The sequence below is a fragment of the Streptopelia decaocto genome (genome assembly GCF_964273445.1).
Source record: "Streptopelia decaocto genome assembly, chromosome: 13".
Taxonomy (NCBI): Eukaryota; Metazoa; Chordata; class Aves; order Columbiformes; family Columbidae; genus Streptopelia; species Streptopelia decaocto.
In genome coordinates this window covers 10821581-10838376 of record NC_138668.1, presented here as the reverse complement: position 1 = coordinate 10838376, position 16796 = coordinate 10821581, and the positions used below count along the sequence as shown (strand labels likewise).

The window sequence follows — 16796 nt, the reverse complement described above, 5'->3', positions numbered from 1 at the left end:
TTGCATTCAGGTGTCCAGGCCCCCACCTCAGGTTTGCTCTTATTCACGTCCTACAGCAGAGGAGGGAGAAGGTCCCTTTCTTAGTGCAACAGCAGCAATACGTGTCTCATCACACAACAAGCAAAACTCACAGAATCCACAGAAAGAGGACTGATAAGAAACAGCAGAACTTCTGTGTACACAAATGCACAGCTCACATGTGCAGCAGTAACAGAAAGAAGATAAACCAACCAGCGCTGAGTATTACAGTGTCACTCTCCATCTGCAGTGGAGGGAGAAAAAGCTGCATGAAAATAACCAATAACCCACCACACTCGTACTTAAGGAAATCTAAAATTATCTAGATGAGTTAGCAGAAAGGCTGGCGATCTAGGTCAAGAAAATACCATGAAGGCAAGAAAAGCTGTCTTTAAGGCCAATAGTTTAATTGAACTGAAATCTCTCATATCTGTTATGCGCTCTCCTTTGTACACCCACACTACCCAGCCCATGAATTATGGAGTGGATTCTTCACATGACATTTGAGAGATGCAGCCTTCTTGTCAATGACAAATCCCCATTATTTCTTCTTGAAACTAAGGACTAAAATTAAAAAGCCCTCTCAAGAATGAAGTCACCAGGGAACAAAGGCTTTTGTGTTAAATTGCTCAGGGTGCCATGAAAGTAGAAGTGGATAGTCATATTCCCTCATGTACCACTTTGAACTTTCCACACTGCTCTCAAGAGCAACAACTCAGCTGAAAACAAAACCACAGCTTTATGGATGGCATTTGCCACCTACAAGCTAATGCCCTGCCCAGTGTCACAGCACAGTGTTCAGCTGGGACCAAGATGATGACACCAAAGGGATGGGATTTTCCAAACATCCTCCTCCAAGAAACCTACCATGCTGGCTGGTACTGAGGAAGTCTCCTCAGATTTCAAAAGACCTCTCCTTTGGGCACCTTGCTTTCAAGGAACACAAGTTTGACATACCAGGACTGTAACAAGTCACAGGAAAAAATAAGAGCAAACAATTAAAACCTCATTGTGGTAACTCAGCATACATGGTCTGGCCTTTGCACAAGTGAAAATGCAGCTTTCAGAATCGGACGCTTTCTCTCCTAATCTAAATATAAACCAGCTTGTCAGGTGACTGGCAAAATGCAGAGCTATTCATCCATCCACAGCAACACAGTGGAGCCAGCCACAAAGTACTGCCCGTCCCCTTGCTCAAACATGGGTAAAGAGGTAGGAGAATTTTCCTTCCCTTCCTTAACACATAGGTAAACCACAAAAGTCTTTACAAAGAAGGCTAAATGGAGTTATAAGTGTGCTAACGTAGGTTTTGTTCCCATTTATGTTATTTTTGTGCCCTCTGCTCTGTAAACATAAAACAGTGATGTAGAACACTCAATGCCATCTCTCTGCACAAATGCTATTTTGTTCTCTGCCCACGACCCACAAATGGCCTCGACTCTCATAATTTCTATTACACTAGTCCTAAATTGTGATCAGAGCTCTGTGAGAGCTGATACACAAACACAGGCAGCTGGAGGCCACCAGGAGCAGCTCCCTCAACTTCACACCCACTGCAGCGAGTGCGGCTCAGAAGAGGAGGGGATGCACACGAGTAGCAGCAATAGGAAGCTACACTACAGCTCAGCAGCATTCTATATTGGCACGTACACTGTATCACTGCATGTGCAAGTGCACCAGCACATCCACTTGCCTCTTGGTCTTCTCTGACAATGGTAAAAATCGCACACAATGAAAAGGATTGGACACTGAATTAACAGGGTTTACCGTGTGCTCTGCATACGGTGGGATGGCAGCAGCTCCTGCGCACCTCTGCTCAGCTTGCTCAGGGCAGAGGATCACTTCATCCAAACCTTCTCAAACACAAAGGTAGAGTTCAGCTGTTTCAGTTTGTTCTGGTGTGGCCACTCAACACTGTTCATACAGGGATTTTAACTCATCTCCACCGGCAGCACTCGCGATGGAGCAGAAGTGCTGTCCCCAGGCACACCGGGGCTGGGCAGGGTTCAGCACGAAGCCCACAGCAAACACCCAAACCCAAACCTCGTGCCCCAGCCCTCCCAGCCTTCCTCTTCACACAAGTTTTGCCTTCCAAAGGCAGTTACTGGGAGCCTTCAAGACACTTTTAATACGCTATCCTGGATTCTGAACTCTGCAAATCTAGAATCACCCCTGGGACTCAGACAGCTGCCTACCAGCTGCGAATATCTTCCCTCTGTGTGACCAGCTGAACAAACCTGCTTGCTTATGTCTCACCAGCCACCCACCCCTGTTTCCATCAGTTTTCCCCTGTCCCTCCAGCCCAGCCACCCCTCTCCACGATCCCAGAACAAGGAGAACGTCCCACAGACCCCGGTCAGGGCTAAGGGACATCCTGCCCGAGCTGCCCCCAGCATCCCACCTGCTGTGCCTCCGACTCCACCGCAGCAAACCACCACCACAAAATACCAGCAGCACGAGATTCCAGCAACGAGCGACAACACAGACAGTATCTCCCTTCTGCTTGAGCCAGCAAAATATTTGCCTTTGAGTATTTACAGGACGAAGGTAACATGATGCAAGGTGGTGATATTATCAGGCTCTTTAGGAAACTCCAGCCACATGCCAACCTTACCCTTAAACCTGTCCACATTTCAACATGCATCATTTATCCTTCACTGACATGATTTTTTCATATTTTTTTAGACTGTAGGAACACACCAAACTAAAATATAAGTAAAATAAATCACAAAAGCATAATGTAAACAATACACTAATTTAACATTTTCAAAGCAAATATATATATATATTTTTGTACTACATTTTTTGAGAACAATTGGCCAACATGTACACCAAAGAGACCCCAAAATATCACCTGTAACAGGTGACCTACAAAGCACAGAGTGCAATACATGCTGGAGAAATTTCTGAAATTCTCCATAAAATGCTACGAGGAAAATAATTTAAACTAAATAAGGTTGGGGGTATGTAAGTGTCACTATCATTTCTCTGTATATCTATACATTATTTTTCTATTCTTCTCTTTTTTTTTTTCTATTTTTCTATTTTCTATTCTTCTTTAAGTCTACCCCACACCTCTAAAAATACCCTAAAAATAGCAGTTTGGGCGAAGTTATCCATTCTGACCAGCACAACACTACCATGGAAATCTAGTCTCGCTTTTAATTAAAGGAAATGCCTGGAAAAAAGTCAAACCGGATAGGGCAGGGTGACAGACTCCAGGAAACCTGGTTGTCTATGAACGGTTTCTTTTTCACACAAGGGACGCTGCAGCCGCTCCAGCAGGCACAGAGCTCACCCCAGGACACGTTGCTCTGTGTGCTCCGGCACCGAGAAAAAGCCCTTTGCAGGCTCCTTGGCCTGGACACGACACTGTCTGGAGGAGCCACTCTCAGAAGGTATCACAATGGTTTGTGAAGAGGACGGCACTGGCTGCATGTGCCTGGAAAACCTGGCTTTTCCTCAAAGAATGAGAGGTTTCCATACCCCAAAAGCAGCCGCTTTCAGCTGGGTTTTGCTGGAAGTCAGCTCTTTCATTTCAGCCTCTAAGAGGAATGTGGACATCTGAAAATGTTTGTTTTCTGGCCTTTCCTTGGATTTAGAAACGTCGAGAGCTCTTTTTTAAGTGACTCACTCTTAAATGTCCTGGTTTCCAAATTTATTCTACAGAGCTGCATTTCTTTCCTTCTCTAAGGAAGCCATGCAGATAAACCCCTGAGCATCGCCTGCTCCTCTGCTGACAGCTGCAAGCTCTTCTCAGTAAGAGAAAAACTGCAGCTCGATGGCACACGGTGAGCACTGCAGAGACCAACTGTTCAGAGCGTCCTTTCCCAACAGCCCCTGCCATCTCCTGAACAAGTGACAGCACCGGGACCCTCTGCTCGTCACATACTTTGCCCTGTGGAAGGAGAAGAACTGGGGGTGATTGGCCTCGGGTCCCAAGGGTGCCCCCAGTTCTTCTAAAGCAGCTCCCAGCTCCTCTCTGAGGCACCTGCGCACCCCCCAGCACCAGCCCCAGCGCTGCTCCCACCTGCAGCTTCTGCCCAAAGCACCTCTGGCACTTGGACCCCAATGCATGCCAGGAGCCTCCTGCGTCACAGAATTAAGCACTTACAAAACACAAGCAATTACGAAACAGCTGGTTCAAAAAGCTTCCTCTTCCAGCTTAGTTTGCATGACTAACTTTCCACAATTAATACTGGTATTTCAATTAACACTGAAACGCAAAGGAGTTGCAACATGCATGTGACGTGCCAACACGCAGAATTACAGTATAAACATTAGACTGTGAGAGGCTGCAGAGAAGTGCCCACGGACTGTAGTGATTTGGCAGTTAAGGGAGACCAGGACGTTGCCCAACCATACCCATGTCCAAGAAAAACCTAATTACAAGGAAAGCAAAATAAAACAAGGAAACTTCCTGCTGCTTGTCTGTGCATACAAATTAATTTGGATTAAAACAGGGCTAAGTTTAAGCAACAACAGGTATTTCCAAGCAGTCTCAGAGGTGAACCTTTTATGCAAACACTGTCTGCCCCTCTCGCCATCAGTGTGCTGTGTGACAGTAATGCTGCCTCAGCAGCAAAAACCAGCCCTGCACAGCAGAGACAACCAAAAGGGATGGGAGGGGAACAAAGCCATCGGCAGCTTAGACAGTACAGTGATAAAGACAAGGACTTCAAACAGTCCAGTACTCTCCACTGTTCATGTAAGCTGCCACATGCACTTAAAAATGCATTTAGGTTGAGCAGAGTGGAGAGTTATATTAGGTACATTTTGCAACAGGTTTATGGCTATACTGAAGAATATGCAGTGATACCCTGTGGCTCATTTGATCAGAAATAAAGAGGAATCAAGATCCTTTCCTGCTACAAATCAAGTATTTGCTATGATTGATGCTGCATAAACTTCTTGCTGCCAATTGCCCTGAACAGAGTGGCCAGGATCCTTCACTTGCAAGCCCAGGAGGTTGTACCCAGCTGCCACAGGGTGGCTGCCACAGACGACAGCACTGACCAGGGTTGGCCTAAAGGGCGAGTGTGCACAGTAATGCGAGGAGGACAATATTTCATCCTACAGCTTGTCAAAGAGTATTTCAGTGGGAGCAGAAGACAACAGCACCCAGCAGGAAGGTAACTCTCGGGATGATGCTGGGCAGCAGTCCCAGAACTGGCACAGAGCTGTCCCAGGACCAGCACACGGCCTCTCACGCTCTCATACAGCACAAGCCACCAGCCTGCTTTCAACACCCCATTTATCTAATTCTTTTTGTTTAAAGAACAGTTTAAAAGAAATGGAAAACTGTCCCCAGCTCACAGACAAGCAACGACAGGTCCCAGGCAAATATCCTCCTCTAGGAGCTCTTGCCAAGCAGGGATGAAGATGATGGGTGAAGATGATGGTGATAATTAGTTCATGCTAACCAGGTGCAAGTGTTACCCAGTAACTTAAGTTCTTGTACACATGTATTATTGGCACATACATTTAATGTCATCAAGTATTTAAATGACTGTCACCTGCAATGCTGTCCACTTTGCTTTGGTTATTTCCAGTACAAACCAAAAAGTCCACAACAAGACAGAGACGGCAGGAAGAAGGGATTCTCACCAACTGGACATGATGGGAGCCACCATGGTGGGGACAAGCTGTTACACCCACCCATGTGCTGCTGGGGCAGCTAACGTCCCATCCAGGGCTGCAGACAGGCCGTGAATCAGCCCTCCTGGGCTGGAAGGACCACAATGCTGAGCCGGCACAAGCCTGGGCTGTAACACCCAGCATCGTGCTTTGCTTTCCATCTGCCAACTGCTTTCTGCACAGGCTGCCGGTCTACAAACCTGGGTGTTTCTGCAGCAGCACAGTGACTCTGTGTCGCAGCACTGCCCAGCTGCTTGCAAAACCACTGCCAGCAACACCCACGCTGCAGGAGCAGAAGCACTTACGCCAACTCCCAAAGCCCTGCTCCAAGTGCTCTTCCCTGGAGCCAAGTACATGGCACGGCACCTCCCATAGCAAATGTTGATTTCCCCAGGTATACGCTAGACTTCACATGTCCCAGAATGGCTGTAATCAAAGGACAGGGAAGTGTGAAGGGAGACCAGAAAAGGACTTTTGCAGTGAAATGGGGGGAAAAAAATCAAGATGAATTTACTCAATCTGATGCTGGCAGCCAGATGTGGCTGCCTAGGTCAGAGATAAGTGTGAGTACACAGTGGTGCCAGCCCTTAACCTCTTTCCAGCATCCCGGATGTACAGTTAAAACAAAAGCCAAACTAAAGGTTGCATAGTTGTATTTGATAACCTCCTTTGACCTTTTTTTCAGGCCATTTCTGAGCTCATATAATCTTTTAGCACCTATAGTATCCTGTGGCAGAGTCCCACAACTTAACCGTCATATGAAAAAAAATCTCCTTTTAGTGGACAGTGAGGACTAGTCATTTTTACAGAGAAATTAAGAAAGTGCAGAGAGATCAAAAGACAGAACATAGCAAATAAGGTAAGCAAAGGAAAGGGAAGGGCATAATATGCAAGAGACCGAATGGGAAAGAAGCATTAGCTTAGAGGAGCACACAGGGGAAGGTGCACGTTTATTCGTAAATCAAACCTTAAATTTTCCACCAGAAGTGCCATAAATGGGATAGAGAGCAAGAGGAACTACAAGCTTCTTTCTCCTCTTTTAAATTTGTAAGTACAAAAAAAAACCCCAAATCTTGGTATTTCTAAATCACTCCCCTGATTTGTCACTCGAATGGTTGCCATTACTCTTTCTTTCACAATAAACCCTACTAGTATCAAATATTTCTAAAGATTTAGCTTGTCACAAGCTAGCTGGTTTTGGCCAGAAACCAGGTATTATCTATTCAATGTTTTATGGTCTCCAGCACAGAACCATTGCACTGATCACTCCAGACTCCTGCTCCTTTATCACATCTCCACTAGCCAAGGCTGGGAACTCTGTTCTTGGATAGCAGAGGCAACAATAAATATATCTCATCCTATTCTTTCTAAACAGACTCAATTGCAGTAAGCTTACGTATTTCCCAGATGAAGTACAATGTATGTCTGAACAGGGAACAAGCTGTCTCTTCCAGCACATGCTTTTAAACTCTGCAACTCAGTTCTTCCTTCCCCCAGTGCTTTTGCAAGTCAGAATCTCTCCCTCTGCCATTACTTCCATGCTGGCACGTCCCATGTGAATTCATTCCAAGATTTATTTCATTTTGGCAGAAAACATTTATACCAAGACATGAGAAAAATCTCCTGTATCTTGTGTCTAAGCATCTTAGGGCTCATCTACAAGGCAAATGGACTTACACAGTGTCACACTATTACAAAGAATAGTTATACATATGTAAATCCCTAGGCACTTATGGAAAGTTCTCCCTTTTTCAGCTTCCTCTCACATCACAAAACTCCAGCCATGATTATGGGTAAGTTTGTTCATGTGCAACTTTGAGCCTTTTAAGGCTACTGAAATCCCCTGAAATATTTATGTGGCTCAAGTGTTACTCAGAACAATTAGTTCACTGTTTCCTCCCTAATCAACATTTTCAATAGGGGAAAACAGTTCACATTACAAAGATCTATAACCATGGAAATTTATGAGGCATACAAGTGTTGGCAAAGTAAAAAACTAATCCTCCGAGGCCACTCCATCTGCAGCATTACGGCGAGAGACAGATGCAGAGTCAGGAACCACTCACAAATAACTTGATCTTCACACCGGTACCGTGAGGCACCCACAGACCCAGACTCCTTTTTGCCAGGCCTGGCTCTATTTCCTTGGTGTCCCAACGCTCAGGCCATCTCCCAGTCTCACTGCCTGACACCTCCTACATTTCCTTTAAAGCATCCTAGTCTAATAACCTGAGTATATTTCCATTAGATTTCACAGAAATCAATTAAACAAAAGGTTTGTGATTGAGATGCCATTAGGAATCCACATCAATATCAATTAATGACCAACAGATACACGATTTACTGAAATACTTTAGGAAACAAAAAGTCCTCTGTATCTGACACAAGAGTGGTTTCTGTTGAGCAACAAAGAGATGCTCTTAATTTCCATTAAAGCCTCCTCCTGTCCTGTCCCACAGCTTCCACCTGCATCCCACTGCCCAGGCTCCAGCGGCACAAACGCTCCCTTCACAAGCGGCTGCACCTACAATAGGTATTTCTACGACAGCAAAATTTAAAAGCTACATTGCACCTGCATGAGAGGTCAGCGACTGGCTTCATCGCTCCAGGTTGGTGAAACGCATATTCAGCCTGTGCTGACAGAGAACTCAGAGGTGCAGAAATGCACATTCCATTAAAATCAAACAAAAGGAACATTTTTTTTTTTTTTTTTTACGCACGCACACACTTAATACAGGAGATGGGATGACAGACCTAAATTTCAATTGAGGAAATTCAGATATATATATATGCTTATAGATCACTGGCCCATTTAACAATTGCATTTCTGTTTTTCTTCTTCCCTCCACATTTCTCAACCCGATTTACAGTACATCTCACCATGCCGTACTCACGCTTGTGCTTGTGACCCTGAGACCTCCCCGCAAGGTCCTAATTTCCACAGCTCTAAAGCAGAGATAACAACCTCCTTCACAGCAGCGTGGTGAGGATGAGCCATGTCCGTACCTTTGGATACAAAACCCCGACTGAGCCCCGACAGTCACCCTTGATTCCCTGCTCAAATTCAGAGCCAGTTGCACGCCAATCTGGATCATTGGAGAGGAACGAGACCCGAAAGCAGACTGCTCCAAATAGTCCCGATGGGCTGCTCTGACAAACAGGTAGTCCCGATGTGGTGCAATCAAATCTGCAACTGCGTGAACAGCAGCACAGCCCAAGCACACACCCCACACCCCCACAGCTCACCCTCCAGAGCCGCTGCAGTAAACACCCTGAACCCACTGGAAACTACAGGTGATACAAACATTCCATCACGTCCCCTTGGCCTGTTTTCCAGTTTGGAAAATATCATTGATAATACACTGTAGACATCAAGGAAAAAATTATTTTTAGTCGCAGAAATGGCTTACAATACCAATATATAGTCCAGCAACTCTACTGTAGGGAATGCACCGTTCTTAGCCAACTATCGAGAAAATGGACCTACGGGGAGTTTGATTGCTTTCCCCGATGACTGTGTGCGCACAAACTTGTCTTTCTGGCTCAGCACATCCACCCTCTGTGTTCAGAGCCAGTTAAATGGCAAAAGCAGTTGTATTGTGTTTTACTGCCTGCGAAACCGCAGCGCCAGCACAGGCACGTGTGCGAGGCTGGATTTCGTGCCTACTTACACATCAACAAAACTATTTACCATGCTGTGATTTCGAGAGCCGTGGCTCCAGCGATGCGCTGGAAGGGCACGGAACTGGACAGAGCTGTCCAGAATCACAGATGCTGTCGCTATTATTTATGTCTACTGTGTTAATGCCAAAAGCATTAACACACCAAAGCAAGGGAACACGCAACATAAGCTTTCCAGGGAAGGTAAAAATCAACTGTTATAGTTGGAAAAAAAAGCAGACAAATCTTGAGGCACGTATATTCTTCAGGTACAAAACTAAAAATCAATACAGAAGCACATGTTTAATAGAAAATTGTACTTAGCATTGTATTACAGCAGTCACTACCCCAAAGAGCTGTATCTACTTCAATTGCAAACAGAGGGAATAGGACACACAAGCAGAGCAAACACTACACACAACAATGGTAGTGAGTAATATTATTTTGATTTACAGAATCATAGAATCATTTCAGTTGGAAGAGACCCTTAGGATCATCAAGTCCAACCATAACCCAACTCTAGCACTAACCCATATCCCTAAGAACCTCGTCTAAATGCCTTTTAAACCCCTCCAGGGATGGTGACTCGACCACTGCCCTGGGCAGCCTGTTCCAACACCTGACAACCCTTTCCATGAAGAATTTTTTCCTAATATCCAATCTACACCTCCCCCGGCGCAATGTGAGGCCATTTCCTCTTGTCCTATCACTTGCTACTTGGGAGAATTTACCTGTTTGGCCACGTGCTAACAGTTACGTGACCTTAAGAATTTTTTTTGCTTGAAACCTGGTGCTACACATCTAAGAAACCTCAGGTAAGCCTGCACATCTGCCTGCCTCATGAGCAAGCCCTGCGTCCAGAACAAGTCATGTCACTGCACTGGGAAACCAGGTGTGTGCACATCTGGTGGGTTCACCCTGGTCTTGGTGGGCTCCACATCGGTGGGGTACCAGAGGGAGTGTTCATTCTCAGGATCTGTGCCAGGGAAGAGGCAGCACTGCAGCACAGCCATATTATAATGTTTAACAAATTTGATTAGGATCTCAATTATACCAGCTTAGCGAGTGTCCAGCAAAAAGACTTTTCTCCCCATGGGGCTGTGATAAATGCCAAGACAGCTCTGCACTACCTTTGTTTCTCATTTGATTCCTCTGTGAGGATTTTCAAGAGAGGTTTGTCTACATGAAAAGCCCAAGGGCTGGAAGGATGGGAAAGGTCAGCATGTGAAAAACTGACAGTGCAGCAGCGGTACGATGACACTGTGACCCTGGGATGCTGTCGGCAGTGCCTGTGCAGCAGTTCTGCCAGGTGCAGCCTGGCCTGGCTCCAGCACGGACTTTCCTTCCTCAGGTCCTCACTACCGTGGGTAAAAGACACTATAGTGCATCTCGTGTCCCCAGGGAGACCTTTCTCGCTTAAACCTGGTACTGGGGAAAAGTAAAACTGAAATTAAAAAAAAAAACCTCACATATCAGAAGACAGTAGAGCTGCACAGATATAGATGCAGATACATTCTTTCCTCTACAACCTGTGTTTTCAACATCGGTGAGAAGAATTTTTAGGACTCTGCCAGAGTTCCTGGGACAGGGAAAAGCAGCCTTTCTGCACGGAGACAAACCGCATGTTTATTCAGAGACTGAGCCTTGTGTAAGATCACTTTTCAGACACACTTTTCGTAAGACCATAAAGCAGAAAGCAAATACAAATATTCACTCTATTTACTCTCTCCCCTACCAGTAAAATGAAACACTCACCATGCGAAATACTTAGAAATACTTTGAGAACTTCTCCTACCAGTCTCCATCACAAAGAGGCTCTATGAACAGGCTATCACCATGTTTCATAATCCCCACTGATAGATTTTCTCCAAATATTAGAGGAAATAGACTCACAGCCCACACAGCTGGGTAAATTCTGCCTTTCCCGGCTGTTGTCAGCAGAGCTCCAGGTCTGGACATGCCACCGCACCGACAGGCACTGCCTTGCTCAGCTGGCTGAAAAAATCCAAATCATTTCTTTACACCCCAGTAGCAGGTCTAAATTTTGTAAACAGGAAATTCTTTTAGGTTGCTGTTTGGCAGTTTCATTTACCCTTTTAAGTAATTGTCAAGAAGCTGCAACCATGACTGTGGTTTACTTGAATCAAGTAACTAACTTCACTGAAAACAGGCAGTGCCTTTGACCAGCCTTCTGAGATCATCTCACCAAGAGAACACCATCAAACGATAATCACTGAGAACACGGAGCTCATAAAACAATATAGTCCATATCACTAGCATGCCTTGGTCAACCTGACTAGCTGTGCAATGTAAACAAACCAAACATTAAACAAGTATTAACATAAAAAGAAAATTCCTCCCCAACTGGACAGGCGAGATTAAATGTTTATTTCCTGGACGCAGACTACTCCTTGTCTGGACAGTCTCTTAAACAGCAAGTGGCGAAGAATTTGAAAGCTTGGGAAAAGGAGCATTCCTGGAAAAGCTGTTAAGATGCAGAGCTGTCTGAAGGAAAGCAATGTGACTGCCCGTGGCAGAGCTGTCATCACAGAACACGCCAGCCCTGCCCGGACCAGCCTGGGAACGCAAGGTGAACATCAGATGCTGCGCTGGCCACAAACCTCCCTGCTCATGACCAGCTGTGCAAACACCCTTTGGAAGCAGAGGCTCACACTTCGATTCACAGAAATGTATATATATATATATATATATTTTTTTTTTACTGTTAGTCATCCAAAAGCTGCAATCACAGCTGTGTCTCCACACCCACCATCAGCCTGTCCTCACCATGGGACACACACACCACTGCTGTGACATGCAGCACACGACATGCGGCTGAGCAAGAGGGAGACCCGCTGCCTCGGGGCACAAAAGGCAGTGCCCACCACGCTGCCCACACCCCACTGTGTCTCGCAGCTCCACCAGCGCTGGACCCAGCCTGGCCTCCCACCCCAGTCCCCAGCGTGTCACCTCACCAGCTCCCGCTCCAAGCAGCACAAACAGACTTTGGTTTTCGTCCTGGAATCAGCCTTAGCTCTTAATGCTCTGCCGCTTCCAAAGTTACGCGCAGCTCAGGAGGCATGGCAAAAGACCAGCATCGTTTAATATTCAAGAGAAACTGTTAGGTCAAGGTTCTCCGTTTCCCTCTGTCCCGCACAAAGCGGTCTGTGATCAGATCAGGCACAGAGCCATCGGGGTGAGGAACACGGTGCACATGCTTTTTCCAGAAAACTGTAACAGAGCCCTCCCCGCAGCGCTGCTCTCGGTGGAAAGCCATCCAGGGATTTAGCTACGGTTTATTTTGTTTTCTCTGTGTTTTTATCACTCCACTATCTGATCACCTTCCAAAGGGGAGGCTGCAGCTCGAGCCCAAGTTTCCCTCCGCAGGCCCCATTGCTAGGTGAAACGTGTGGTCACAGGCCACCGAACAGAATTATTACCCCAACAGCCCGGCAAGAATCCAAAGGCCAAATTCACATTTGCTGCCCTTGAAACGCTGTAGTATTTAAACATCTGTCGAGACCTTCACCCTATCTCCAGCTCTTCCCTGAAGAAACGCAGAACTTAAGACAAGTGTCAGATTAGCCAGCAGAGCATAACACTCACATCACAGATAATGGGTCAAAAATTTAATGTTCATTTCCTTTAGATTACTATTCAGTTTCCAAATTGTATTAATAATGCAGCAACCTCTTAATGCAAGTGTCATTAGCCCCAAGATACTCAATCGTTATTTTAAAAGGACTTCTTAGGTTACTTCATTATTTATCTATATTTTAAATCGACCTAGTGAAAAAAAGTAGCTGTGCAACAGCCTCAAACCAATGGCAAATAAAGAATCCGCATGTCTCTGAAACCAGAGGGTGAGACTGCAGCAGAGGAACCACTCAAAGCAAATGTGATTTAAGGGAGGCGGGAGGGGTTTTCAGGGCGTACAAGCTCTGTCCATTAGCGCAGGTCAGGCTCCCAGGGCAGAGCCCACGCCACATTTATCCCTAAGCCCTACGGCCAAGCCTGAGAAGATGCGACGTGACTCGCGTGGTATTTTACAGCTTCCCTGGGGGAGAGCAAACGACAGAAGCGCCACTTTAATGCACTCCACATGCCCCCAAAAATGACAGAAATGGAAGCTAAGTGTCTTCCTGCACCACACAAAGAGCGGTTCCCGTCTCTGCATCTTTCTTAATGTAATTTTGTCTTAGTAACTACCTGAGGGGAAAAAGGCAAAGTCTTCCTCCAAAGTGATCTCGCTTGTGCCTGTTTACAAAAACCAAAAGGCAGCTGTTTATTCTCAGAAAGCAGAGACTGTGCGAGAAGCAACGCGGCAACAGGGAGAGTTCAATGCCATGTATGCAGCACTATCTTTGTTAGCTGCACAAACACCATTCACTGCCTCATTCAGCACTCTTCCTGAGAACGTGGGCTATATCACACAAGCTATATCCACACACACGTCATGGAAAAGGAGAACAGACACAAAGAAAAGCCCTCAAACCACTACCTAGCTAGTAGAGGCCGGCTGAGCGGAACAAAATTACAGAACTGAAAGAGCAGCGCGAGGCTCTGGCTGCTTCCCCAGGCGCTGAGTTTCCCCCCGTGAGACCCAGAGACCGACCGACCCGCAGCGATGGATGGAACGAGCAGACACCAGCGGAAATGGAGATCGCTGATCCGGCCAGGGGGCTGCCTGGGTGTGAAGAACACACAATAGACTGAGACAGAAGGAAGCAAACCAACTGTTTCTGCCCTGCCCTGAGAGAAAAGAGAAAGCAGTCAGTCCGATGAATGCTTTCGATTTTTCATTTTATTTGAACTGCAGTGGGGAGTGACACAAGCAAACCCAAATCATTGCTCTGCATCGCTCATTTCTCAACAGCCTTTCAGCTCTTTCTTTTTGTTTGGTTCTCTACGTCAACCTGTTGCAAAGAGCAAGATTTTTTGTTTGCTTGTTTTTGAAAAGCTGTAGTGCAGAAAAAGAAAACCAAACCATGCCATTTCACTCCTTTGCTCCTCTTCAAAGACTGCTGCTCCTCTGCTGTGCAGAACGCTGCTCCCAGCCCCCAGCCCCAGGGAAGGGGCTCCCATGGACTCGCTGCCCTCCCCTGCTCCAAGGCAGAAGTTGATGCGTTTTGCACTTTTCAAACTCAGTTCATCTCCTTAGTTTCTGTCAGAAACCTTCCAGATGAAGGACAGATTAACCGTCAGCTCTGGCCACCAACACCCAGAATGTTTACCAGCACAGACTTGAACAATTATGAGCTCATTCAGTTTCGCTAATGATGATCCTCAGCTTTCCTCCAAGTTGCAGGCAATTACTATCAATCCCTGCTGAGTCTACCCCACCAGCAGTGATCCAAAAATTGTTCCAGATGGAAACTTGAGACAAATATAGATGAAAAGGTGAAATCAGTAACAGCTTTCACCCTGAAGCCCCCCAGCCACAACCAGCAGGTCCCATCTACTTCTGCACCCCACAGATCGCTCATGGTGAAATGGAAACGGGTGAGGAATTTCTTCCGCCACTTCCAGGATTAGCACCGAGAACATCCCTGGCCATTGCCTGCTGGTCCTGTCATCTAGATATAACCTCCCACACCACATTTCATCCAAAAAAATACTTTTCATGTAGTGTAACACCAACATGGTCTGCCAGTTTGCTGTAAGGGAGCTTTTCTAGCAGAGGATACATTCATATTCACGGTGCAAGTGTATATGAACACTGGATTCACCCAAAGTGCACCACTATGCAAATAGTTCTGTGCATACATGCGTGCAGGTAAAGGCGAGGATGATGCTGGTCAAAGTGTTCAGAACCACTGGCAAACCACAGCGACAGAAGCTCAGGGCAGCAGAGAGGGCACCTGTGGCCAGGTACACAGGACACAGTGGGGACAGACAGGTGGCACAACCGTGGACAGTGACATCACACGTGGGTGTCACGATGCACACAGGGCTGTGGGATAAGCACCAGCCTCAGTTCTGCCCCTGCAAAGGGCCACTCATAAGAGATGTGTTTTCTCTCCTTTTACACCCCCACGTAGCATGTGAGAATATACCCATTGCCAGAGAACAGTCACATCTTCCCCATGGTTCCTTTGGCACACACATTCTTTTCTGTTAACACAGAAAGTCTTCATATATGCATACGTTTAAAAAATATTACCCTTACTACGTTAGTTAAGTTTCTTTAGATTTAACAAGATTCTAAGCTGCATTCGTGAAATTGCAAGCCCTCTGCAGCTACATCTGTAGGACTTGCTATCTTCCATTAATAATCAACAGAAGGAAACAATATGTTTGCCAAACATAATATAATAATCAGAAGGTGAAGGTAAAGAAAAGCAGTCAAAAAACCCTTCTCAATCTCACACTAGAGCAGCCTTAAAATTTTCTCAGGCTCTCCAAGAATCAAATCTGGCACCACAGAAGGTTTTGCAAACATTTCTCAGAAGTAGCTTTGCAGTTCCAGAAAAAAACAGTGACAGAAAAGAACTTAAAATCCCCTCCCTAAAAGCCAAATGGAGGCACAGATCCAAAGATTAAGCTCAGAGGCTTCTCTACAAAGGCAAGAAGTGACATGCACACACATCCAACACACAAAGAGAACACAAAATAAGGGTTGCTTTCCCCAGATTTAACAAACAGAGGTGCTGATTGTAAGAGCGAGCTGTTCGTGCCTCGGCAACAGACTCTCTAGCAAGACTACGAAGTTTTGAAGCAACCCTTTAAGCAACCAGTGCTGTTTGACCTCTTCCTTCCTGGTGGGAGAAAGCTCTTATTTAGCATGTTTTGTTTTTCTCACGGTTTGTACAATAAGCAATTCTGACTGTAACAATGACACATCCCAAGATCCTAAGTGGAACAAAAAAAAAAAAAAAAGGCACAAATAAGTGTTTAAAAAAAAAGGGAGGGAGCAAATTAGCCCCAATATCGTCAGTGAAATGAATGCAGCGAAAGGAGCGCGGAGCCGCGCACGCCGCAGGTCCCAGCAGGCGCACCCGCCTCGGGTTCCCCCTCGGGCGGCGTTTCAGCCCCGGCCGCCCCGCACTCCGGGCGCTGAGCGACCGGACCTTCCCGACATCGCCCCCGTCCCGCTCCTCACTCGGGAAAACCCACGACCAGCGGCAAAAGCAGCCCAGGACCCCCCACCCCGGCGCCCCCCGCTCACCTCGGGCAGGGCAGGACGGGCGCGGCAGCCGCTGCGGGCAGGGCCGGGTTCGGGGCGGTGCTGCCGCCCAGCGCCCCGCGCTATAAGGCGGGTGGGCCGGGCTGGCGGCCCCGCTCCGCCCCGGCCACTGCCCCCCCCGCAGCCCCGCTCCGCCCCGGTCACCCCTGCCCGCCGGCCGCCCCCACGGGCAGCGGGACTGCTCGGGGACACCCGCCTCGGGACACAAAGCCGCGAGTTGGCGTCTGCAGATGCGTTTTAACTAAATCGACTCTGCTTTTCTACGTGTAATTTTATTCCCCCTGCAATTCCCACG

The 16796-nt window shown here is 46.7% G+C and overlaps 1 protein-coding gene across 2 annotated transcripts in view; it reads right to left on the bottom strand.

Annotated features, from left to right (window-relative positions):
- Positions 1 to 16538, bottom strand: part of CARHSP1 (calcium regulated heat stable protein 1) — a 32946-nt gene extending 16408 nt beyond the window's left edge. Inside the window, exon 1 of one of the 2 annotated variants that reach the window (XM_082064827.1) lies at positions 16484 to 16538. The gene's annotated coding sequence lies outside the window, so the exon portion shown is untranslated. Of the gene's footprint in view, positions 1 to 11208; positions 11228 to 16483 lie in introns of those variants that run through there. The other variant, XM_082064828.1, reaches the window with a different exon arrangement.
- Positions 16539 to 16796: the final 258 nt, after the last annotated feature.